Raw genomic sequence first — 27,092 nt, 5'->3', positions numbered from 1 at the left:
TATACCACATAATACACACATATGTATGTAGGTTCATATCCATATAATAATAAAACCCATGTAAGTAAACAAAAGAAATAACAACGAAAACAGTTTATGCATTTCTTCTTTTATATGAATCATATTTGAATGAAATATGATATGTTTTAGTGAAGAAATATGAACACACCACAATGAAAAGCAACAAAACCAACAACAGAACATTCAAGGAAACTTACTTAGTCACTCAGCGAAGAATGAATAAACACAAAGCTCCAAAACAATGTCAAGTAAAATTTCCATAAAAAAACGAATGAATCTTTAAGCGTGGAGAAAATTAATGCAAGTAACGAAATTCAAATGAACAAAAAAAATTCCATTGAAAGTTAATTGATTAAATATTTCAATAACAATATTCGCCTTTGACTGAGCTGCTTGAATTATGACACCCTTCAACAAAACGCGGAGAGAGCGAATGAACATGGGTGACTTCCTGCCATCCGGTTTTCATGATAGAAAATGTGAACTCATGTAATTCAGGCAACCTTCCTTAAATGTTACTGACAGGTACGTAAATGAAAAACGGAATCTGTTTGAAATCTGATTTATAATTATAATTGTCGATTTTAATCAAAATTCTAATAATGTTTGCGCCTTATGCAGGTCGTAATATAAATATGTACAGCACACACTTGTATATCGTATACTTTACTTATACCCACATTTTTTTAATAACTCATACGCCACAATAGAACAATTGAAGTAGATTGAAAAACAGTATGCAATTGCATATTTATTGACAGATTACGGGACAAACAGACATGACTAATATTGTCAACATCTAAAATGTCACTACAGTAAATAAATGTGTCAATGCGACAAATGTGTATTGCATTTTATCACATTTTATCATAGTATTGATGACATGTACATATGGTAAGTTATATGTATGTACATATATCCGTTAACCTGCCGACATTTAACACAATTAATAACAAAAATAAGAGACAGATATATGTACATATGTGCGTACACATGCATGAGAATGTGTTAGTATGTCAATTGTTATGTTAATGGAATTAAAAATATTATCAACTGTTAACTTTTAATAAACAGAAAAAATATCTAATTACAAAAGCAATGAATTGTGTGTATGTGCATACAAAGGTAATTTCTAATTGAACAAATGGTATAATGAAAGGAAAAGTTGCAATTTAAATGTTTATTTATAATCAATTGCAATATGACAGGGGACTATATGGAAACATTTTTGGGGAAATTTATTTAAAAAGTGACAGTGCAGTGCAAGTTACACACGATGCGCCTGAACTAACTTTAAATGAAAGGTGCTTACACCTGAGAAGTTTTTGCAGATTCGGAAACTACAATGTTCATAGATGAGAAAAATAAAAAAGGAATCACCGCAGGGATTTTGCACTAACTCTATCGCCTGCTTATAAAACAATGTCATGACTGCAATGTCCCAATTTAAACTTATATATCTCAAAAATGTTACAAGCTAGGAACAAATCATAAAAATGAATCTTGTTGAGAATTTTCACAGCTACAACATTTTCTTTAGCCCCATTTCGATAGAATTTGCCGTTTTCAATTAGGATGTACATAATTTCGGTCAAATTTGTTACTCCATTTGAAAGTTATCGTGCGGACTATTCAAACAGACAAAGATAAATGGACTATTTATGGCTACAAGGTCACAATCACACATGTCACAGGTCATAATCAGAAATTTTCCTCGTTGAAATGATAATGAAATGAAACTTTGAACATCGCAATATTTATAACCTCAGTCTTTAGGCTATAGAAGTTATATAATAGGACTATAACCAAAAAAAAAATACCACGCCAGTACCATGTGCAGAATATAGTCTTTATAACGAAAACGCATGTTTTAGCTCGATTCGGCGAAAAAAGTTCCCGCACCGACTGTGGCCTTTGGATAACTTTTTATTTGTAAAAATTTTGTTTTTAATTTTTCGAAAAATTTTTGTTTTCATATGAACTACACTGTGTGTAATTTTTTGAGTCATGGAAAATTAACCATATTCTGATACCGCAGCATGATAGAAGACCAAAAATAAGAAGACACGTATCCCGGCGTTTTTCCCTATCACTTCGAGTTTCACGGTTATGGGCCCTCAAAGACCTGAGGACATGATGTCAAAAGGACTCATTTTACTAGGTTCATATCTTCTAAAACGCTAAGAATTTTGGTTTACACGTCGAAGCAAAGTTGTAGCTCTAGTCTTAAAGAATAATAATTGTGAACACATCAAATCCATTTAACCTCATCTTCTAGGTCAAAATCGTCAAGGTCAAGTTTCCGTCATAATTTATTCTCGGAATTTGGTCTTCAGATATCAAACCGATCAAAATTGAAGCAAACAACCAACTACAAAAATGTACCTTATATATCAATAAACATCTATCTAGAATATGTGAACTCTGTAGAAACGGTTCTTAATGTCAAAAATAGCAAAACAAATGCTATTTGTATCCTCTTTTCTCCGATTCCGGTTAATAGCTACCAAACCGTTCAAAATTCAAGAACACAATCAACTACAATAATGTAACAAAGATATCAGTAAACAACTTTCTGGAACATACAAACTGTCTATGAACGGTCCTTAAAGGTGAAAATAGCAAAAAACATTTGAAAATATTAAATTCTTATACTTTTTTCTCCACAGATATCGAACCGCTCACAAATTACGTATACATCCAACTTCTAAAATCTACCTAGGATTTAAATAAACAACTTTCTAGAACATATGAACATTCTAGGAATGATTCTTCACGCTCAAAATTTGATTATTTTTGACCATTCTTTCCTGTTCAGGTCCGTAAATAACAAACCTTTCAAATTTCCTTGAGTTTGTTATTTCCAGACCTGAGCGGGGGGAAACGTTATGAATAATTTAATTGTTTGACGAATTTCAACTTAAAGAATCATTCCTAGAATGTTTATATGTTCTAGAAAGTTGTTTATTGAAATCTTAGGTCGATTTTAGTAGTTGGAAGTATAAGTAATTTGTGAGCGGTTCGGTATCTGTGGACCAAGTCGTAGAAAAAAGTATAAAAATATAATATTTTCAAAAGTTTTTTGCTATTTTTAACTTTAAGGACCGTTCATAGACAGTTCGTATGTTCCAGAAAGTTGTTTACTGATATCTTTGTTACATTATTGTAGTTGATTGTGTTCTTGAATTTTGAACGGTTTGGTAGCTATGAACCGGAATCGGAGAAAAGAGGATACAAATAGCATTTGTTTTGCTATTTTGGACATTAAGAACCGTTTCTACAGAGTTCACATATTGTAGAAAGTTGTTTATTGATATATAAGGTACATTTTTGTAGTTGGTTGTTTGCTTCAATTTTGATCGGTTTGATATCTGAAGACCAAAATCCGAGAAAAAATTATGACGGAAATTTGACCTTGACGATTTTGACCTAGAAGATGAGGTTGAATTGAATTGATGTGTTCACAATTATTATTTTTTAAGACTAGAGCTACAACTTTGCTTTGACGTGTAAACCAAAATTCTTAGCGGTTTAGAAGATATGAGCCTAGTAAAATGAGTCCTTTTGACATCAAGGCCTCAGCTCTTTGGGGACCCATAACCGCGAAACTCGAAGTGATAGGGAAAAACGCCGGGATACGTGTCTTCTTATTTTTTTTTGTCTTCTATCACTCTGTGATGTCAGAATATGGTTAATTTTTTTCGTGTTGCACAGTGTAAATTATACTATGCAACACTTAAAATGTAAACAACTTCTAGTATGGATTTTTTGAAAGTACATACACGGTGCTCTTGAAACAATTTTAAATGGAAGGTGCTTACACCTCGGAAATTTTTGCAGATTCTGAAACTACAATGTTTATAAATGAGATAAATCAAAAAACAAAAAAAATCGCCGGAGCGCTTTTTAAACAAATCGCGATTTAAGTTGTCATGTTTAGGGTTTGTTTAAGTTTTCACTATTTTGCTTAGAAACCGCATGTCTTATCAAAATGGGGCTGAAAAAAATGTTGTAGCTATGAAAATTCTCTACAAGACTGACCTTTATGGTATTCTCGTCGGTTTGACCGTTTTTCAGATATAGAAGTTCAAATTAGGACAATTCAAATTCAATTCAATTCTGTATCGTCCCCTTATAAAACAATGTCATGACTGAAAATTCCCAACTTAAACTTATATATCTTAAAAAATGTTACAACTTAGGATAAGTTGCTTAAGCCAGTCTTGTAGAGAATTTTCACGGCTTAAAGATTTTCTCAGGTCCCATATCGATAAGACTTACCGTATTCAAGCAAAATCGCGAAACCTTAACAAAAAAACTTAAAAATGTAAATTGAGCTTCTTTATCTCAAAAATGGTACAGGCTGGGAACAAATGATAAACGTCAATCCTCTAGAGAATTTTCACAGCTACAACATTTTCTTTAGCTCCATTTCGATGGGACTTGCGGTTTCTAAGCAAAATCGTGAAAACATAAAAAACACCTAAAAATGTGAATTTTGACCGCGATTTATTTAAAAATCCGTACAGCGATTTTTTGTTGTTTTTGGACTTTTCTCATCTATGAACACTGTTGTTTCAGAATTCACAAAAAACTTTCCCTGTGTAAGCGGTTTTCATCAAAAGTTACCCAACAAAATGTTCGATGCCAAAGATGACATTCAATCATGGGTGCAAGTGATCTAGCATGTCATCTTTTTAGCATCTTCATCGATGAATTTTATATGAGCGTGGACCCCAAAAGATGACGTTCTTTTCTGGATCCTAAGCATGTCATTTTAACCAATGCGTTGACATGTCATTTCCACCAATGCTTTGGCATGTCATTTCCACCAATGATTTGACATGTCATTTTCACCAATGCTTTGACACGTCATTTTCACCCATGCTTTGACATGTCATTTTAACCAATGCTTTGGCATGTCATTTTCACCAACCCCTTGGCATGAAATTTTCATGTGTTGTTTGGAAAATGGAAATGCTGTATTGAAATATGGTTTTCATGAAAAAAAAAACTTTTTATTAATTCAAACGAATTCATGAAATAACTACAATTAATTTATCAGTTTAGTTTTTCAAAAGTTTACATCCAAAATTGCAATGTAATCACCACCGCTGCAACGCAAAAGATTACTTCCTCCGTTCTCCGCAACTGATATTCTTTCATCTTACAAAAGGTTTTTTTTTTCAATTATCTTCCCATCACCAGTTCAGATTTCGACATGGACTCCAAATGCACTCCTTTAAGTATTTTTATTTCGTAAATTACTTTTATTATATAATTTTGTTATTTTATAACAACATTTTGGTAATTTATACTCTTTTGTTTAGTGACGGAAATATATAGGGATCTACAACCCGGCTTACTTTAGGGATCTCTAAGAACAAAATGTAACGAACGGGGAGGAGAGACTTTTTATGGAAAATGCCATTTATGCTTAATTAATTTATTTTTAATTGTTTCTTTCCAAAAGTAGTTTCTTCTTTATTTTCAGATTTTTGTTCCTTTTCGTTTCGAACTTTTTTTTCAAATTCCAAGAAGCGAGATTTGATTGATTTCATTCTATGTCAGATTTAGAACAGACAAGGGAACTTTTAAAATAGCAATGTGTGCAGTCCGATTCTATTTTTAGCTCGATGGTTGGGACTTCATATAATACCAATTGTTTAGAAGTTTTAGTTGTTTGATATGCAGGAAATGTAAGACAACATCACGAACACAGTTCTAACAACTTTGGTCTGTTCCAGAAACTGCAAGAATCTACTTATTTTTACTACGATAACAATTTTTCCTTTATGTTATCGGAAAAAAATAGTAAAAATTAGTAGATTTTTGCAGTACTTGTACATACCAAAATGAAAATAAACAGGTGTGTAAATAAAAACACAAACATCATCTCTATTGGATCGATGGAATGGGTACAAATGCTGATGAAAAGATCGGATCTTTCACGACTTCCTTTGCATTGGTTCAAATCCTAATGAAAAGATCGGATCTTCCACGACTTCCTTTGAACCAATGCAAAAGATGACACCTCCTCGATGGATTGTCATCTCAAGCGCGATGGGGAGGTCTAGTAAGCGTGAAGATCCTAAGAGCGATACCGGCGGTAGCGTAGCTACTGGTAGGGCCACCCATGCCGGTAAGGTCGATGGTGAACGCTGAAGCTAAGAACAATCCACAACGTGGGAAGTCAACGGTACAAGTTATATGCAACTGCGGCGGATGAACTGATCACAACAATGCGACGTCTGTCTCATATTGAGCGGTCACAAACAGCGTCTGAACTCCAGGAGGAGCGGCTGGATATAGAAAAGGAAAATTCTCAACCCTTCAGAAGGCAACGGGAAACCACTGAAGTAATCTCCCTGGAAAACCATACAATTATGAACACAAACCAAAATACACGGCCCTTAGTCTCCGGCATTACAAGGGTGCTAAGAATCCCCGGAGGTAAAACTAAAACAAAACTTAATATTGGTACATGGAATGTACGCAGTCTTTACGAAGCTGGAAAACTAGCTAATACCTTAACTGAAATGCACAGACTCCAAATTGATATACTTGGAATATGCGAAACGTGGTGGCCAGATTGTGGAGAATTTATATCGCAAAACTCGAAAATGTTTTACTCAGGCAATCTCAACAAAACCCATAGGAATGGGGTTGGAATAATTGTAACAGACCGTATAGCAAAATGTGTTACAGGATTTGTACCAAAATCAGACAGAACCATGATGATAAGAATTGATGCCAAGCCAATTACAATTAATGTTATTCAAGTTTACGCGCCAACGTCGGACAAAAGTAACGAAGAAGTAGAAGCATTTTACGATGAAATCGAAGAATTGCTACAACTAACAAAACAGCATGAGATAACCATTATACAAGGCGACTTTAACGCAAAGGTTGGACGAGAAGTAGTGGCCGGTGTTACTGGACAATATGGATTAGGAGAAAGGAATGACAGAGGCGACAGGCTAATCCAATTCTGTCAGGAATATAAAATGAAAATAACAAATACCCTGTTTTGCTTACCACCTAGAAGACTCTACACCTGGAAATCCCCCCAGGACAGAAATGGAAATATAATAAGAAACCAAATTGACTTTATTATTGTTAATAAACGCTACGCTACTTCAATTGCGAAAACATCAACATATCCTGGAGCAGACGTACCATCAGATCACAATCTTCTTATGGCAAAAATATACACCAAACTTAGTGCACCAGTGAAGAAAAACCAACACCGTAAACTTGACATTGGGAAACTTGACGACCCAGCTACTAAATCAAGCATAAGAGACCTCATAAACTTAGAATTGAATAACGTTAATAGGAATGATGTGGAACATATTTGGGGCGAAGTCAAAAATACTCTTCAAACCATAGGACAAAACAATCTGGGAAATTACAAAAGATCAAAACACAAAGGCTGGATGTCAAATGAAATACAAGAACTCCTTAGCGAAAGACGACGATACAAAAACTCGAATTACGAAATGTATTGGGAATTAAACAGGGAGATTCAAATGAAAATTCGAGCTGCAAAAATCAGACATATTAATAGCCAATGCCAGGAGATCGAAAAATTACAAAACTTACACGATGATTTTAATTTACACAAGAAATTGAAAGAAGCAGCTGGTATATATCATAGAACTATGTCGCCAGTTCTGTATAACAATAATAATGAACCAGCTTTTGAGAATGCAGATAAACAAGCAATTTGGAAGAACTACATTCAAAGCCTATTTACAGACGTCAACAGATCAAGTTTTAATACCCAATCAGCACAAGCGATGACTGGAACAAACATTACTAAGAGCGAGTTAGAATCTGCGATCACATCTCTGAAAAATAGGAAAGCAACAGGACCGGATGAAATTCCTTCAGAAATGCTAAAACTCATAGATGAAAATAATATTGACCTGCTAACAAGGTTAATGAATCATGTATATAATACAGGACACTACCCTCAAGACTGGCTAAAATCAACTTTTAAAGCAATTCCTAAGAAAAGTCATGCGAAACACTGTGGTGACCACCGACTCATCAGCTTAATGAGCCACGCTCTTAAAATATTCCTTAAAATTATACACAACAGAATTTATAAAAAATGTGAACAAGCTATGGGTGTAAATCAATTCGGCTTCAAAGAAGGCATGGGGACGAGGGAAGCATTATACTGTGTTCAGGTCCTTATTCAAAAATGTCGAGAGGCTAACAAGGACATTTTTTTATGCTTCATCGACTATGAGAAAGCATTTGACACAGTGAACCATGACAAATTAATGGAAATACTTTCGTCAATTGGGATTGATGACAAAGAACTCAGGTGCATTCGGAGTCTGTACTGGCATCAAACTGCACAGATTGATGTCAACGGCAATCTTACCGACGATATACTGATATCAAGAGGGGTCAGGCAAGGCTGTATCTTATCTCCGTTGCTGTTTAACATATACTCAGAGAGAATTTTCCAAGAATCCGTCAAAAATATAAAAGAAGGAATAAAACTAAACGGTACTTATATTAACAACATCCGATATGCAGATGACACCACAGTATTAGCCGATAGTATATCCGGACTTCAAAAACTAGTAAATGCACTCACTTCACGCAGCGAATCATATGGTCTTAAAATTAACACACACAAAACAAAACTGATGATTGTTAGTAAGAAAAATTCGCACAATGAAACAATGTTAAAAATAAACAACGCACACGTCGAAAGAGTACAAAGTTTTAAATACCTCGGGGTTCTAATTAATGACCAATGGGATCCCTCAAAGGAAATAAGATGTCGTATAGAAATGGCAAGAGATGCATTCTTCAAATATAAAAAAGTTTTGACCAACCATGATATAAACATTGAGACAAAAGTACGATTTATTAAATGTTATGTATGGTCAGTCTTATTATACGCTGCAGAAGTCTGGACCATTAAAGCTGCTGACATAAAAAGACTAGAAGCCTTCGAAATGTGGATTTATCGAAGAGTATTAAAAATACCTTGGACTGCACACGTCACAAATCTGGAAGTACTGACAAAAATGAACCAACGGAGAGAACTTGTATCTGTCATCAAAAAACGAAAAACGGCATACTTAGGACACATCATGCGACATGGAAAGTATAAGCTCCTGCAGGCAATACTTAAAATGACCATTGAAGGACGTCGTACCAGAGGCAGAAAAGAGATGACTTGGATAAAAAACATAGAAGACTGGACAAATATCAACAACACGGCTAATCTTCTCAGTATATCAAGAAATAGAAGCAGTTTTGAAAGAATTATCAATAATTTATAAATGTCATGAAAAAAAATATCACATTTGTAATCTATGTAATTGCAATGAAATATGCTACAATTGTATGGTCGCTTATATTCGAATACCGAATTTGCAAATAAAGAAGAAGAAAAGATGACATGAAATCACGTCATCGCAAAGAACCCCTTCCGTCAAATTTTGCTGGGTAGTTAAGGCGCACCCTTCATGACATTGTTTTATAAGGGGGCGATACAGTCAGTGCATTGTCCCAATTTGATCTTCTATATATCAAAAATGGTAAAAACTACGAAAATACCATAAAGGTCGATCTTGTAGAGAATTTTCATAGCTACAACATTTTCTTTAGTCCCATTTTGATAGGACACATGATTTCTATACAAAATCGTGAAAACCTAAACAACCCCTAAAAATGTCAACTTAAATCGCGATTTATTTAAAAAGCGCTCCGGCGATTTTTTTGTTTTTTTGATTTTTCTCATCTATGAACATTGTAGTTTCAGAATCCGCAAAAACTTCCAAGGTGTAAGCACCTTCCATTTAAAATTGTTTCAAGAGCACCGTGCATACCGAGACTACAAAAACACTACTAGGGTTTTGTCCTGTCAGATTCAGTTCGGATTTTATAGCCTCATCTAAACCGGGCTAAAACTACAGTTTTTTTGCATTTATCGAGCCTTTATCTCAGAATCGAATAGGAATTTGGCCTTGCTGTCTTTGGCAATATTGTAGCCCTAAACTAGTAGAATTTAACTTATGTAAAAACCACATAAGAAAAACTCCATCTGGGGCATCAAAATCGATAAAATATAGAAAATTTTACATAATTGCTGAAATTCTGGTCAGTATCAGTTAAACTATTGGGAGTTGAACCAAGTAACCTTTTGCAGAAATCTTCCAAATAATGTTGTCAGCAATTCTTCAAAACATTCTGAACCTCTAAAATGTTTACTTCATGTTGTTTCAGCGGTATTTTGCATCATATCATTTACAACATGTATTTCAAACTCAGCTCACACCAACAGTTTATTCTCGCACTTCGGATTTCACCACATTATTGACAAATTTATTAAATCGTCGTTGAAAAATATACTGAAAACAACGTGATAGAAGCATTTATGTTAAAGGGTTGTATATTATATTCCAGGGAATATTTTTCAGAAAGAAAGATCGATTTTCTTACCCAACATTTTTTATATGACAAATATTGTAATAACACCCTCTGTTGACAGCGATATGTATCAAAAAAGCTATAAAACCGATCAAAAATCGACTTTGATCATAATCGAAAGATCGAAAAGTCGATGTTTTTGTTAAAGGTGAAAATCGAATGATCGAAAAGTCGACTTTTCCGTTGAAGGTAGAAATCGAACGATCGAATAGTCGATTTTTGACTTCGATTGCGTATCCATATTTGCTACAACCAAAATTGTGCATCATAGAAATGATGGTGTTTAATCCAGCCTGAAGAGATGAATAAACGAAAAAAGGAAAGAAATAAAAACACAAGTGTTTTTAGTATTGATGTTTGGTCTTTTATTGAATGTTTGCTCGTAAAGCTTTTACCTTTTTTCGTAAACAATAATTGTTAGTATTGTTAAGTGGACGGAGTCCGTGAACGAAGTTCGTCTATTCTGCCTTGTGTCGAATAACACACTCTGACTCAAACGCAGCTTTAACTAGACTTTGGGCGGCAAATTGTCATTCTCTCTTGTCAGAATATGTCAATATTATTTTGCGCCGAATGCGCAAAGTTGCATAATTAACTTAGTAGACTATTTGTGACAAGGGGGGTTGACACATGACTAAAAGTCAGTCGAATTAGAATAAAAATCACATTTGAACTTTAACAAATGGTTTTAGACACAAAGTATGTTTGGACGAAATCCGTTTTATACAATTTGGAGTTAATTTAGCCGTGCCTGGCTGCCTATCTGTCTGTCTGGCTAGCTGGTGCGCAGGATAACTCTCGAACGGATCAACAGATTTGGTTCAAATGTTGGGTAATATCGTAATATTTTGTCCAAACTTATTTTAACTTCGAAGATAGGGCACATCGACCCACATCTTGCGGTACCTCACCCACATAATTTCCAATTTTTTCGCTATAATGGTGCTCACGATAACTCTCGAAGGCAGAAACGGATTTAGTCCAAACCTTACACGGCCTGAAATTTCTACCAAACAATTTCAGGTTCGAATATGGACTATATCATTGCAGTCCTTACGGTTCAAAACATGCACTCGAATAGATTTGTTTTTTTTTTTTGTTTTTTGTAGCATCTGGTATTTGCGACGGTGCAAGTTTTTTCAGGGCCAGGTCCATATTTCCTGATAAAATAACCCGAAATCTGTAAAAAAAAACACCCTTTGGCATGCATGTTGTTGTTGCAACCAAATTTACATCCTTATATTTTAACACATATAGCTTATGTTCTATGATGGACCGTATAGGCCTACTCCTTCGGGAAACTCCCCCACAACATTAAAAAAAATGTTCCTGAAATTATCCGATTTGGTCCAAACTATGTACATCGCAACATGAAAAATAGATCAGGATGATATATAGATTTTATTTTATCCTTCTACGATGGTACAGTTTTTCTTTTTTTTTTTGTGGGGGCATGTTTATGCTTCCAATTATAATTGATCAAAAGCTCTAAAAAAACCCGGCCAACACTGATGATTTATTATTCATTAAGAAATGAGTATCCGATTTGATCGAAGCTTTGCACATCCTTAAACTTCTAATAACTGACTTCCTGACATAGCTCTAAATCCTACTAAGATAACTAAAATTGGATGGACCGTATAGGCCGTTTGTTTCTCACTGATTTTATCATCGTATTATTAAATATATATAATTTTATATTATATATAACTTTATTTCATATATCATACAAATTAAAAATGGTTTGTGCGGGAACTTTTTACAATTTAAATGGAATAAAAGTTATTTTAATCATTAATAGGCAAAAGGCCATTCATTCGTGCAACAGGAAATAATTTTTTGAGAATTTTTTTTCATTTCACACTTCCCAGAATTTAAAAAAAATTCAAAGTGGTTTGTGCTGGACATTTTTATACCCTCAGAGTTTTAGTTTCAGACAATTTGGAGTTAATTTAGCAATGTCCGTCCGCCTGTCTGTCTGCCTGAATGGAGCGCACGATAACTCTCGAACGGATCAACCTATTCGTAATATTTTGTCCAAACTTAGTTTAAGTTCGAAGATGGGTTATATCGGTCCACTCCTTCCGGTACCTCCCCCACAAAAGTTCAAAAATGTTCGGAAAATTTGTGCGCACGATAACTCTTGAAGGGAGTAAGGGAGTTTCATCAGGGGCAAGTCCATACTTCCTGAGAAAATAGCCTGAAATGTACAAAGAACCCCTCTGACACCGTGTGTAGTGGTTCGAGCACAAGGCAACTCTCGTATGGATCTGCCGATTCAGTCCAAAATGTGGCCTTCGTAATATTTTGTCCAAACTAAGTTTAAGTTCGAAAATAAGCCATATCGGTCTACTCCTTCAGGTACCTTCCACACAAAAGTTCAAAATTTTTCGAAAAAATTGTGAGCACGATAACTCTTGAAGGGAGTGACCGGTTTGGTCCATACTCTACGCATCCTGACATATCTACCAGATATAGATGAGGTTCGAATATGGACTATATTTGTCCACTCCTGTTAGTACCTCCCACACAAATTTTCGGATAAGTTCATTTTAAGACCTGCTCTAGAATCATTTTGACGTTTGTTGAAGCAACTTGCATTCGCTGCCTCAATTACGACACTTAACGTTTTTTCCAGGGGCAAGTCCATATTTCTTGAGAAAACAACCCGAAAGTTGTAAAAAAACCCCCATGGCACCACATGTAGTGTGTGGAGAGCTCGAACCGAATACTGCGTTCGTCCAAACTTTGGATATTATAATATTTCTTCGAATATTAGACATAGCAACCGATTTGGTCCAAATTTTGTATCTCTAAATTTTGTCGAAACTTAGTTTATGTTCAAATTTGGGCCCTATATGTCCAATCCTTACGGTACCACCCACACAAATGTTCTACATTTTAGTGTGGTTAAGGGTATGTTCGAGGATCCTTTGGACATTTTTACCGAAGGTTTTCCTAGTGGCCCTTTTACAGCAATATTATGTTTTTCGTAGGCTAGTGTGATGAAAAAGCCCTATCTATCTTTATCCCCGCAAATTTTTGAGCTTTAATCCTATCCATACTTTTGTCGGTTCATAAGCCCAATATTTTGAAAACCCCCTAAATACATAAGTTTTTTTATTCACACAGGCTGAGGGTATATCTCTGTCAAAGCCGAATTATACTTTTTTACTTGTTTCATACCGTTTACCCATATCAATTATACCTTTTTTACACAAATTAAAATTTTTTAAAAAATATGAGTTTTTATATGGGTTTTGTTAAACAAATTTTAATTTTTGGAAAAAATTAATTTAAAAAAATTCAATTTTTTTCGTTTTTTTTAATGAGAAATAATAACAAACTCAAAAGTTTTAATTTCACCTTGAGTTCCTCTGCAATTACTATACCGAAATTTTAAAATTGCCATTTGAGATTTAAAATTACTTCCTAAAGAAAAAGATTGCAAAAAAATGTAATTTTGGATATTTTGGAAATTATATACTTAATGCATATAGACAAAAATTTAAAAATCGTCAGCCTGAGTTTTTAGAATGTAAAGAACCATACGGCAAATATTTGACACATTATGGTCCATTTTACATTTACAAAAACCTTTTCCGTTCTAGAATTCAACATTTACATTGGAATATGTCCCCACAATTCAAAATGTTGTCTTTGAGAACCACAAATAATATGTATGAATAATAAAACTATTGTCATGTAAAACTTTAAATAATCTCTCCCTTCAAAAAATTAAAAAAAAAACAAACAGATTTCATAAATAACTTTTTTCATATTCGTCAATACAAACAAAAAAAGCGCCAAAATGTAGTGGCGACTGCAATTAAAAGGTTTTCGATATTTTGGAAGAACATACTCATATGTATTTTAGAAATAAAAAATCAAGTCTCAATTTTATATTAAATTGATAGTATTTATTAATTATTCAGTTTCCAATTAACCTTTTAATTTCTTATTTCAAATCTAATTTAGACACCAACACAAGAAAAAAAAACGATTTTTTGGTTTAATTACACTTTCACACTTTGAAAAATGCTCATGAATTATGCATGTTTGCCTTTAATCCAGTGGCTTCGTTCTGGGGTTTTCATTTACATTTGCATGTCAATGCAAATTGATTCACTTTGAGAGCAATGGTTACGGAGTATTTTTGCTTTATTTCATGTTTTCATTCATTTTTTGGTTGCACATAGAAGAAGGATCATTAATAAAACATTATTCATAATTTGGAAATTGCATTTCTCACGGGATCCTATTTACAAAAAACACACACACACAATACAATTCCAACAACAATTTGTTACATCTTCACAACACAACTTCATTGAATATTCAAATTGGTAGTTTTGGTTTGCTAACACTTATTGCAGTGGCAGAGGTACGTGGTTTTAATAATTTTTTCCAACTTTTTTTCTTTGCTTTGGGCAAAAAATTTTATTTAATTAAAAAAAATATATTTTTCTTTTTTTTTTAATTCACACCAACCAATGTTTAAAGTGATAAATTACACTAGATCACACATTGCTAAAATAAATAAATAAACGAATACGAGTATTTTTTGGCTGTTTCTTTGAAGCGGCTTTGCGTACACAACGTCCGATTTACTACACGGCGCGTATGGAATGTATGTCTGAAACCAAAACAATCTTCATACCTTTGTGGAGAAATCCACAAAAGCAAAGAGCTTTTTTTCAAACAAAACAAAAACAACAACAGCAAGCACATATCAAACCAAACGACAACAAAAACAATAACAACAATTGCAAGGCAGGCTAGACAAATACAAAGGCCAACACACACTTGCGATGTCGTACACCGTGGAGTATGTGGAATGTTGATGGCTATGTTGTTCATACGCAGCCCAACAACCAAACGAAAGCCAACAAACGCGCCAGACACTCAAAAGCCTGGCAACAAATCTTTTGATCCGAAACAGAACCATGTGGAAAACTAAACAACAACACAGTACAACCACAAGCAAGAGAGCTTTTCATTTACTTCAAAATTTAGTTTTTGTTTTTGGAGAAATTTTTATGAATGAAATGCTTTCACGCAAAGCTTTTCTAATAAAAAGTTTGTTTAAAGCTTGTGTGGCTTTTGGGGCATTGCCATAAGTGAAAATCTAACAAAGAAAGCTTTTAAGGTAACAGCTGTTTCCTGGCATTAAGGAGAGGGACCGAAAAAATTCAAAGTCGCGTGAGAGCGTGCAACCTAATTTCACAGATACACCAAAAAAAGTTCTAATCAATGGAATAACGGGAAATTGGAAATAATGAATATTCCTGCAAAGAGAATGAGAGCAAGCGAGAGAGAGGGAGCTGAAGAGAGAAACATGTTTATGTTATGTGGGCGAGAACAAAAAATACAGAGCGAAAACAAATTAAATGTTTATAAATGAGACCACGACAACGATGATGCGCATTCTTTTATTTGATTAATCTCCCACAGCATTCCTTTGGACCGACCCCACCATAAACAATAACTGAAATGCCAACAACACAAATCAAACATATGAGTGATTGTCAATAGCAAGCGAAAAAAAACACAAGGAATTTCGAATCAATTTAATTGCCTATAAAAAATTTCAAAACCACAAAAATAGAAAAATAATTTTGAATAAATAAATATTGCAAAATCAAAAGAAGACGTGGAAATGTTTTACTTTATACACAAAAAAAAACCAACTCAAGACTTACTGAATGACCGACCATGACTTCACTTACACACACAGACACAAACCCATGTAGATACCCAATAGAAAGTGTCTTCGAGACAACATTGATGAATCGTTCACGACGTACCCAATTCGTTCACGACTCTTTGCAGACAGCCCTTTGGGATTGTTGACGACATTTTCACACAAGTGTCCGCCTATTCATGCACGACTACTTGGGCGACAGGGTAAGCGAAGTTGTCGTCGGTGACAATGTACATGACACTGTCTTGCAGATAGTCGTTGATGACAGTTTTAAAGACACTGTCTTGCAGATAGTCGTTGATGACAACTTTACAGACACTGTCTTGCAATAAGTCGTTGACGACAGTTTTAAAGACACTGTCATGCAATGAGTCGTTGACGACATATTGCCTTACAATGCCATCTATTTTCTCTTCAGTGATAAATAACCGCAGTTCCTCCAATAACCCCATTTAAAAAGAAAAGAAACAATTTTTTTGAATATATAATAATGCATATATAATTAAAGTAAATAAAGTAAATTCAAACATTGTATTTTTCAAAGAGTATATAATTAAAAATAATTAAAATGATAATATAGTTATAATAAAAATTAAAACAAATAGTAATAATTATAAAATTGGAAATATTTGTCAATTTTTGTTTTCTGTTTATCGTAATTTAAAAGTTGGATGGAAGTGCTGGGAACATTTAAGTTTTCTTCCCTCAGAATTGCCAATATATCATCTCCCAAACTTCTAGATACGTTGTGCTTCAAAAAAACATCCCTCAATTTTTCACGCAGTGTTGGCTGGAATTGGGAACTTTCGTCACAAACAGGCAAATCTTCAAGGAATGGTTCAAACTCGGAATTTTCGTTGTAAACTGGCAAAACTTCAACATTATTATTGTCCTCTGCCTGATAGAAGTATTTTTGATTAAATTGTTTTCCTCGAAGTCTTTTCAAATAATCCAGATTTTTTCGAGAAATTTCTCGCCGCAAAGATCTTTTATATGACATAATGAAATGTTGTAAATATTATTTAGTTTTACTTACGTTATTTAATAATCTGTATATTTATTCACTTTTATTTATATAAACACACGTTTAATATGTATATTCAATAGCTTATTTGAAGGCAAGAACCGAATTGAAAATAACAAAAAAAAAAATAGTTTTAATTTTCTATTAATATTGCATAGCATGCTGCTTTCATACAGTTTTGAATTGGTATCGTTTTTTTGTTTTGCACGACACATTGCAAGACAATGTCTTGCAAATTGTCACCTACGTCATAAAAGTGGTAATAAATTTAAAAGTTCGCTTTTTTGAAAAATTTCTTGGGTTCTTTGCCAAGACACACTCCAAGACATTGTCATTCAACTTGTCGTTCATGACAATTTCGGAAATTTCGTTAACGAATCGTGCACGAATATGTCTTCGAAGACTCGATTTTCTAAGGGGTATGCATGTAAATTGTACACATAATGCTTAATTTTCAATAGAAATGCCAATACACACATGTATGTATGTACATAGGAATAAGTTTGGGCACATATGTATGTATTTTATTTACATATGTACGCATTACTTTTTTTGAACGCCGTAACCTTTTGCATAAAAAATTTACCCCCACTACGTAAACAAAACAAAAGCAACACCAACAACAACCGCAACCAAATGTGTATAACCTCATTAATTTAGGCCAAATTTTCTGAAGTGTTCCAAATGAGGAATTTCTGTTACAAGGATAGAGAAATCAAAGTGAATTTAAGTGTTGAGGGAAGTTATTCAGATACGAAAGGCTTAGTGATGGAATGATTTACTTCGATTTCAATTATCATCATCAAACCAAATCAGTCGGGTTGGAAACATAACATATGTATATTAGGGCTATAACCAAAAAAATACCACCACATAGCCGTGTAGAGCATGGAAAGCTATTATGAAATACGGTGTCAATTTTTCCCTACCGCGAAAAAAGTTTCCGCACCAAATGCATTGAAGTTCTGCAATGCATTTTTTAATTTTAGCTGTTATGATAACATATTTGCTTTTAATTAAAATTTTTATTTTTTTGTAATCTAATTTAAAATCATTATCAAAGCGTTCTGGACCAATTTCTTCTCAAATCGCGCCATTTCGGACCACAATAGGATTTTTTGACACTATTGCAATTTTTGGTTTTTCTTTATAAACTCGCGAATTTTATGATTATATTTATTGTACCTACCGGACAAAAGAATATGGGGTCATTTGCAACGAAGTCGCGAAAGTTACAGGCTGTTTTTGTTGACTTTGCCTGTGAGAATCGTATATGTTTTTTACAGAAATACAACACCAGTACCACGTGGGGAATTTTGTCCTCATAATGAAAACGCGTTTCTAAGATCGATTCGGTGAAAAAAGTTCCCGCATCGGCCGTGATTACTAAAACCCTTTTGATATTTTTTCTACTTAAAATTTTAAATTTGCTTTGTTTGAATAAATATTTATAGAAAAAAAATACAATTCTCACAGGCAAAGTCAACAAAAACAGCCTGTAACTTTCGCGAATTAGTTGCAAATGACTCCATATTCTCTTGTCCGATAGGATAAAAAAATATAAACATAAAATTCACGAGTTTATAAAGAAAACCCAAAAATTGCAATAGTGTCAAAAAATCCTAATATGGTCCGAAATGGCGCGATTTTAGAACAAATTGGTTCAGAACGCTTTGATAATGATTTTAAATTAGATTACAAAAAAATAAAAATTTTAATGAAAAGCAAATATGTTGTTATGACAGATAAAATTAAAAAATGCATTACAGAACTTCAATGCATTTGGTGCGGAAACTTTTTTCGCGGTAGAGAAAAATTGACACCGTATTTCATAATAGTTTTTCATGCTCTACACGGCTATGTGGTGGTATTTTTGATATTTGCAAAAAAGTGCAAAAAGTTATATCCCTAATGTATATACTCTAAGCAGCTTACTTTAAAAAGGAGCAGGTCTTTGGAGCTGATTTTGAGACTGAAAATCAATGGACAACAGAAACATAGGCTACAACAACAAAATTCTTTCAATCCCACGTCAGCGGATTCTTTGTACCGGATTGACCCGGAACTACACAACATCATTGTTCGTTTTTCTTTGTTGGGAACAGCATATCCCGGAATGCCTGCTCCGAATCCTTTTGGTCCGTGCCGGGACGGAGGAAAACCCAGGACCAATATATTTGTGCTCGGTTTGTCAAATCCGCATCTTCATCCACATCCAGCCTTCGGGGAGATGCAATAGATGTCAGGAATGGGTGCATCTAAGGGGCTGCTCTGGACTTGTTCACGTGAGGGACAGGGACTATGTTTCTGCATGCTCTGTGAATACAGTCCCCAGTGAGTCGTCATCGGATTACGAAACTCCCTCGTCGTCCGATTATGAGACTCCCCCGCAGCCCCCTCGACAACAACCGCACGTGCAGCCTTTAACACCAGCCGTTGTTGTCCCAATCCCGGATAATACATCCTTTTTGCAATTTAATTGCAATGGACTCCGAGGTAAGGTCGAGGAAATAGTAGATTTCATGAGTCGGAGGAATATCAAGGTCGCTGCGGTGCAAGAAACCAAACTGAACAACAACTGTAGCTTACAACGTTGCGATGGTTATAACTAAGGAAGGATCGCACCAGCAGTGGAGGTGGGGGATTAGCTTTCCTATTGCACCACTCTGTCCAATACAGACCTATCTCGCTTGAGCCTGTCTCTAATGACCCGTACATGGAATGTATGGGGGTAGCAGTCAGGTGTGGAACTGCCGAGATAGAGCTGCTGAACGTATACATCCCGCCGAGAAATAGCTGTATCAGATTACGTGCCTAACATTAGCCCGCTTTTGGAAGGTCATAATCGTCTGGTTTTGGGGGACTTTAATGCGCATCATGAGATGTGGAATTCGGCCCTCGGAAACGACCAGATAGGCACAGCGCTGGCTGTGCAGATTGACAGCTCTACGTTTTGCACGGCAATGAGGACGCCTCTACCAGAATTAGAGGAGAGTGTCACAGCTCGCCAGACATAACCATCGTATCACCTGGTCTGACAAATGACGTTACCTGGCAACCCGTCATTTCCCTTTGATCAGACCATCTCCCCATAATTGTCTACATTTGCAGACCACCCGATTTCATTACCTCTGAACGCCGGACATTCGTCAATCATAAGAAAGCTGATTGGACGGGTTTCAGAGAGTTCACCAATCAACGCTTCAGAACTGCCCAATCCTTCTGATGTTCGGGTAGCGGAAAGGACGTTTTGAGACATCATCACTGCTGCAGCCGCTCGCCATATCCCTGCTGGTCGAATACCCGAAGTAAGACCAAACTTCCCAGCAGAGGCGACGGGATTAGCAAATGAGCCTGATGAGCTTCGCTGAACCAACCCCAATGACCCCAGAGTCAGGGAGCTGACACTGGAAGTTAACAGGCTGGTCGGCGAGCGTAAGCGGAACAAGTGGTTAAATCATCTGAAGAGTTGCAACATTGGAGCGGGTATAGGTGAATTGTGGGCAGCGGTTAAATCACTCTCGAGCCCTGAAAGAAGGGATGATAGGACCTCAGTTACGTTTGGCGACGTTACGTTAACTGACCCAAAGAGTTCGCAAGTTATTTCAATCGACAGTTTGTCGAGCACCCCGAGAGTGACAGGGCGAAGAGAAGAGTATTACGTCGCATCAGTTCTCTTCCTGCCTAGGAGGAACCACCACAGTTTACAATGGATTATGTTTCCAATGCCATCAGAAACGCTAAATCATCCAAAGCGTTGGGCCCTGATGGAATCTCCATGATAATGCTGAAGCAGGTGGATGAGCCGGGAGTGAGGTATCTCACTAAAGTTCTCAACTTGTCGCTATCCACCCTCATTGTTCCCGAAGTCTGGAAAATGGGCAGGGTGGTCCCACTACGGAAGCCCGGCAAGGATGCCAGCAAAAGTGAATCTTACAGGCCGATTTCGTCTTTGTCGCCCGTATCAAAGACCCTTGAGATCTTAGTCCTCCCCAGTATCAGAAATAGTTATCAAGTTGCCGATCATCAGCATGGATTCCATAAGCAGCACAGCACGACAACTGCGCTGCACGCCATTACCACACATATTTGTCTAGGACTCAGCCAGAGACGGCCGTGCGATAGAACAGTGATGGTGGCGCTTGACCTATCAAAAGCCTTTGATACAGTCAGGCACTCCACGCTGTTTGAGGACATTGAGCAGACAACCCACCGGCCAAGCTTGAAACGTTGGATAGTCTTTTATATGTGTGGACGCCAGTCGTACGTGGAATTCAGGAACAAGAAGTCCAAGCCCCGTAGAGTGAAACAGGCAGTTCCCGAAGGTGGGATGATATCTCCGGAACTGTTTAACCTCTAACTCTCCTGTATTCCTCCCCCTCCAGACGGCATCGAGATCGTGACGTATGCGGATGATTGCACGATCCTGGCGTCGGGTACCTATCCTGATGACATCTGTGGGAGACTGAACAACTATTTAACTGATCTTACCACCTTTTTCCATTCGAGTAATATGCAGATTTCCTCCACAAAATCAACAGCCACTCTGTTCACCACATGGACAGCGCAGTTTGGAAGAGAATTGAATGTCGTGGTCGCCGGTAGCAGAATTCCGACCACAAACTGCCCCAAAATTTTAGGGGTCACATTCGACACTAATTTCAAGTCGTGCGAGCACGCCACAACTATCTGCGACAAACTGAAAAGTAGGAACAAGGTCCTCAAGTCCCTAGCCGGCAGCACTTGGGGTGCAGATAAAGAAACCTTGTTGACCACATATAACGGCGGCCCCAGTTTGGTTCCCGAGATTATGTGGTACGAATGGGAAAAATATTCAAACTTGCCAGGATGCCGCCCTGAGAACAGCAACAGGGTGCCTCCTCAAATCTTCAGTGGACCATCTACATGAGGAAGCAAAGATTCTTCCAGTAAAGCAACACAATGAGATGCTTTCGTTGCAGTAACTGCTTGGATGTTACCCTGCGAGCCATCCCAATCACCATATTGTGGGTAGGCCCGACACATTCAGGCAGATCAGGAAGGATATCCATGCTCTAGAGGGAGAGGTCCAACGATACAGGAGAGAACCCCTAGATCAACAAGCATATCAAGCAGGTTTAAATAGTATTCACACGGTTGCAGTTGCCAAGGCCTTAAGCAATTATAGTGTGAATTAAGTCCTCGAAATACATCCCCAATCTGAGGAGCGTCAGCTGCTCCGATAAACTAGAGTAGTTTTACTTACTTACTTACTTACTTACTTACTTACTTAGTTGGCCCATTACAGAACATTTGTTCAATAGACCGAACTAAGAAAAGATCTCCATTCCTCTCTGTTTTTCGCTTGACTTTTTGGAATACCGCGCCTTTCCATTTCTTCATCCACTTGTATGCTCCATCGAAGCTTAGGCCTACCGATTCTGCGTGCACCGCCATGTGGCATGTATTCATACGCCTTTTTAGCGGGTTCATCATCGCTCATTCTCATGATATGGCCTAGCCAACGCAATCGTTGCATCTCGATACGTTTAACTATATGCATGTCTTTGTATAGTTTATATAGCTCGTGGTTCATACGACGTCGATATTCACCGTCAACGCAAATCGGCCCGTAGATCTTTCGAAGAATTTTCCTCTCAAACACACTAAGCACTGCCATGTCTGCTTGCGCAAGTACCCAGGCTTCGGAGCCATACATCAGCACGGGTAGTATCAGTGTTTTGTAGAGCGTTATTTTTGTTTGACGAGATGTGGCTTTGTTTTTAAATTGCTTACTTAGACCATAGTAGCACCTGTTGGCCAATACAATTCTTCTTCTTATTTCACAACTGATGTTGTTTGTTGTGTTTATGGCAGTACCGAGGTAGACGAAGTCTTTAACTACCTCAAAATTGTAGGTACCAACTTCCACAGTTGGCCCGAGCTCTATGGACGCTTTGCGCGTCGACACCATCAGTTTGGTCTTTTCGCCGTTTACCGCCAGACCCACTTTCGCAGATTGTGCTTCGACCTTCCTAAAGGTATCAGTTACTTCCTTTACTGACCGTCCCATGATGTCTATGTCATCAGCATAGGCAAGTAACATGTGGCTATTGGTGAAAATTGTGCCATTTCGTTTGACATTTGCATCTCGTATTACCTTTTCCAGCAAAATGTTGAATAGGTCACACGAAAGGCTGTCTCCTTGTCTGAAACCTCTTTTGGTACAAAATTCTTCGGAGAGGTTCTTTCCAATTTTAACTGAGGACCTAGTATCAGTTAAAGTTATCTTACAAAGCCGGATGAGCTTTGTGGGGATACCAAATTCAGACATTGCGTGGAATACCTTTGATCGGAGGGGACTGTCGAATGCTGCTTTATAATCGACAAAAAGGTGAAATGTGTCGATCTGCATCTCTTGCGTCTTCTCTAGGATTTGCCGCAGGGTAAATATCTGGTCAATGGTGGACTTGCCAGGTCTAAAGCCACATTGGTATGGTCCAATTATTTTTTTACTAGAGTGGTTTTGGCTCGCCTAAATATCGGATGTGGAGCGGCTTCGCTGTCCTCGAACTTTTCTTCTTTCAAATGCATTTTGTTTTGTTTTTTACAACAACAATGGGGATTTTCCCATTTAGTTGTGCTTTCATGACAAACGCTTAGCGCTGCCTTTGAAGTAATGAGTTTGGCTCTGAACGCTAACACGCCGTGACAACACTTTTTTTCTATCTTTTTCAAGGACGTGGGTTCAAATCCCAGCCTGGCTCAGCCTGGCTGATTTTATTTTTATTTGAAAATTTTGCCTTTTTTGTGAAGATCATTTTTAGTATTAATTTTTTAATTAATTTCTCGTTGGAATTGAACTTGATGATCAATCAATAATGCAAGTGAAAAAGGAAAGACGACGGCGATTCGAAAACAGACTCATTATTTTTATTGGTTCTATACCAAAACTATACCAAAATTTACTTTTATTTGGAAGACTTTTTTAGAGAGAAAAGTGACCATGTCGGCAAATTTGGTTAAGAAGAAAATAAAAATGAACTGTTTTATTTATTTGACAAAAAATCGGTTATGAAAACGGTGTTTTCGTTAGTAAAATCGATTTTAGAATCAGTTTTGCTGTCTACTGAGAGTAGAATAAAAATATGATATTGAAACACTCTGTGAATTCCATCTAATATCCTTAATGTGTTCCGAAATTATATTTAGTCATTGACAATTCCAAAAAAAAAAACATTCACTTTGATATGAATGAAATGTGCCCATGTAAATACACTGCTGCTATATCAATTATTCAATAATTAATATTTTACCATAGATATGTATGTGTTTATTATTCTACGAAACAATGTTATGCTCGCTGTCTGCCGGTCTCGGTGTGTGTATTGTGAAATAATAAATAACCCAATAGAAAATGTCTTTAAGACAACATTGATGAATCGTGCACGACATTTCCAATTCGTTCACGACTCCTTGCAGACAGCCCTTTGGGATCGTTGACGACTTTTTCACACAAGTGTCCCAGTATTCATGCACGACAACATGGGCGACAAGGTAAGCGAAGTTGTCGTCGATGAAGACTTGGAAGACAAAAACCCCGTTATTTCGTTGACGACTGCCTTGGGGACACTGTCTTGCTATTTGTCATTGACGACCTTACTAAAGACAATGTGTTTTGTTGTCGTGTGCAAATTTTATTTTTATTACTTTATAATTATAAAAAATACATCATTTTATAAATATTATCTTACATTTATAGTAATTTGTTCTTGAATATTCTCTGATCCACTTTTTTTGAACTTATCCGCGCCTCTTTTTCCCATCACAACCGATAGAGAGGATGACCTCCTTAATTTATGGATTTTGTCAAAAAACTCTATGAATAAATACAATTACAACTAATATAATCTATAATCTTACCATTTTTTTTAAAACCGCTGGAATTTACAGCATTCTCCTTAACTTCAACCTACAAATATGTATTAAAAGTATAACTTAAATTATGTTTAAAGTTCCTTATTATAATTTTTCTTACTTACCGTTCTTTGGTAAAAGCAAAATCTTTAATTATTGACGCGATTTCAGATTTTGATGATTTTATTATCTTACATTTAAATAATAAACATTTTATATTCGAATCAATATGTGAACAACCCAGTAGAAAGTGTCTTTAAGACAACATTGATGAATCGTGCACGACATTTACAATTCGTTCACGACTCTTTGCAGACAGCCCTTTGGGATCGTTGACGACATTTTCACACAAGTGTCCCAGTATTCATGCACGACAACTTGGGCGACAGGGTAAGCGAAGTTGTCGTCGACGACGATCTATATGACCAAAACCCCCGAATTTCGTCGACGACTGTTTCACCGACCTTGTCTTGCTACTAGTCATCGATGACTCAATTAAAGACAATTTCGTTTATGTTGTCGTGTGTCAAATTTTTATTTTTATTTAATTATAAAATAATTTTTACAAAACTAATTAGATAAACACTTAATAGTACTTAGCTCCCGTATGTTTTGCAACGTACCATTTTCTTCCAGCTTTACCACGCCTTACACTTCTTACCCCAGACGGCCGAAAGGCGACCTTTTATTTATGGATTCTACAAAAAGGAATGATTTTAAATGAATATTGTAAATATCTCCTAAATATTCTAAAATCTTACCATATACCACAGGCGTTGTATTTTACAGTCGCTGGAATCTTCAATGTTCTTTAACCTAAATGCACCTATTCAAAAAATAACTACAATTAATTTTAAAGTATTTAATTCTATTTATTCTAACTTACCGTTTTCTACATAATTCAGGTTGTATAAATAAAAATTGTTTAATCAGTAACGCGGTTTCCGAATTTTGTGACTTTATAATTTTACATTCATTACAAATCAAAAATTTTATATCTGAATAAATATGTATACAATTGTTTCAAAGCACACTTTTGAGTATTTTTCGGTTTGTTGCCAAGACACAATGCAAGACATGTTCATGGAAGTTGTCGTACATGAAAATTTCGGAACATTCGTCAACGAATCGTCGACGAAAATGTCATCGAAGACTCGATTTTCTATTGGGAATCATTTCATAAATTTGGGTTTGTTGTCACGACACATTGCAAGACATGGTCATGCACCTTGTCGTGCATGACAATTTATAATATTTCGTCAATGATTCGTCGACGAAAATGTCATCAACGATTCCATTTTCTATTGGGAATGTATATGACGATTATTTCCAACTAGCAAATGCCCGCTACTTCGTATGCGGAAAGGGAACAAAATATATATAAACAATATTTAATACGGGAATGGTGAATACTGGAGATTCTGTTGTACTAAGACCTATTTTTATTACCAATATTTTTTTCGATTGTAGTCAGAATTTACAAAAAAAATCTGAAGTATCGCATCCCTACACAACTACCATATTTTTTATTTCGAATTTCCAAAACTACGTATCATATCGCAAATTTCAGATTTGACTCCTGGTTTTAACCCTTCACTAACACAGCATTCACTTCCAGTACGAATTTCCAAACACTAAACTTTATCTCACGCCTTCACAACAACAATCACGCACATTTACAATGCAAGGTTCTAGCTTTAGCGGTTTCGCCCAGAACCCGAATAGGTCCGTTTTCCATAAGTATGAATTTCCAAAACTACCTCAATCCTCACTCCAACAGTAATCTGTTCACGCAAATACAGCGAATTCCATACCAGTTAGTACTGCTTCGTTCACTTTAGTACCATTTTCCAAAGCTTCCTCCATATCTCAATTCTATATTCTAACAGTAATCTTAATTCTAAATTTCAGGATTCCAGCTCTTCAAATCCAAATCATACTAAACTCACTACCATTTAGGACTTTTCGACCTTTGGTACATCT

The 27,092-nt window shown here is 36.0% G+C and overlaps 1 protein-coding gene and 1 long non-coding RNA gene across 5 annotated transcripts in view; both read right to left on the bottom strand.

Moving 5' to 3' along the window:
* Dhit (regulator of G protein signaling double hit) overlaps window positions 1–27,092 on the bottom strand; it is a 175,411-nt gene that overhangs the window by 52,284 nt on the left and 96,035 nt on the right. The gene's annotated exons all lie outside the window — the stretch shown is intronic.
* LOC141406262 (uncharacterized) lies at window positions 24,819–26,252 on the bottom strand. Its single transcript, XR_012413352.1, has 3 exons — window positions 25,996–26,252; window positions 25,871–25,935; window positions 24,819–25,807 (listed from the first exon to the last, which is right to left on the bottom strand). It is a non-coding gene; the product is annotated as an uncharacterized lncRNA (long non-coding RNA).

This window comes from Musca autumnalis, unplaced genomic scaffold (genome assembly GCF_047663935.1).
Source record: "Musca autumnalis isolate F117 unplaced genomic scaffold, ASM4766393v1 scaffold_5, whole genome shotgun sequence".
Taxonomy (NCBI): Eukaryota; Metazoa; Arthropoda; class Insecta; order Diptera; family Muscidae; genus Musca; species Musca autumnalis.
Note: the sequence above shows the minus strand (reverse complement) of the source record. Positions and strands in the feature narration are given on the sequence as shown.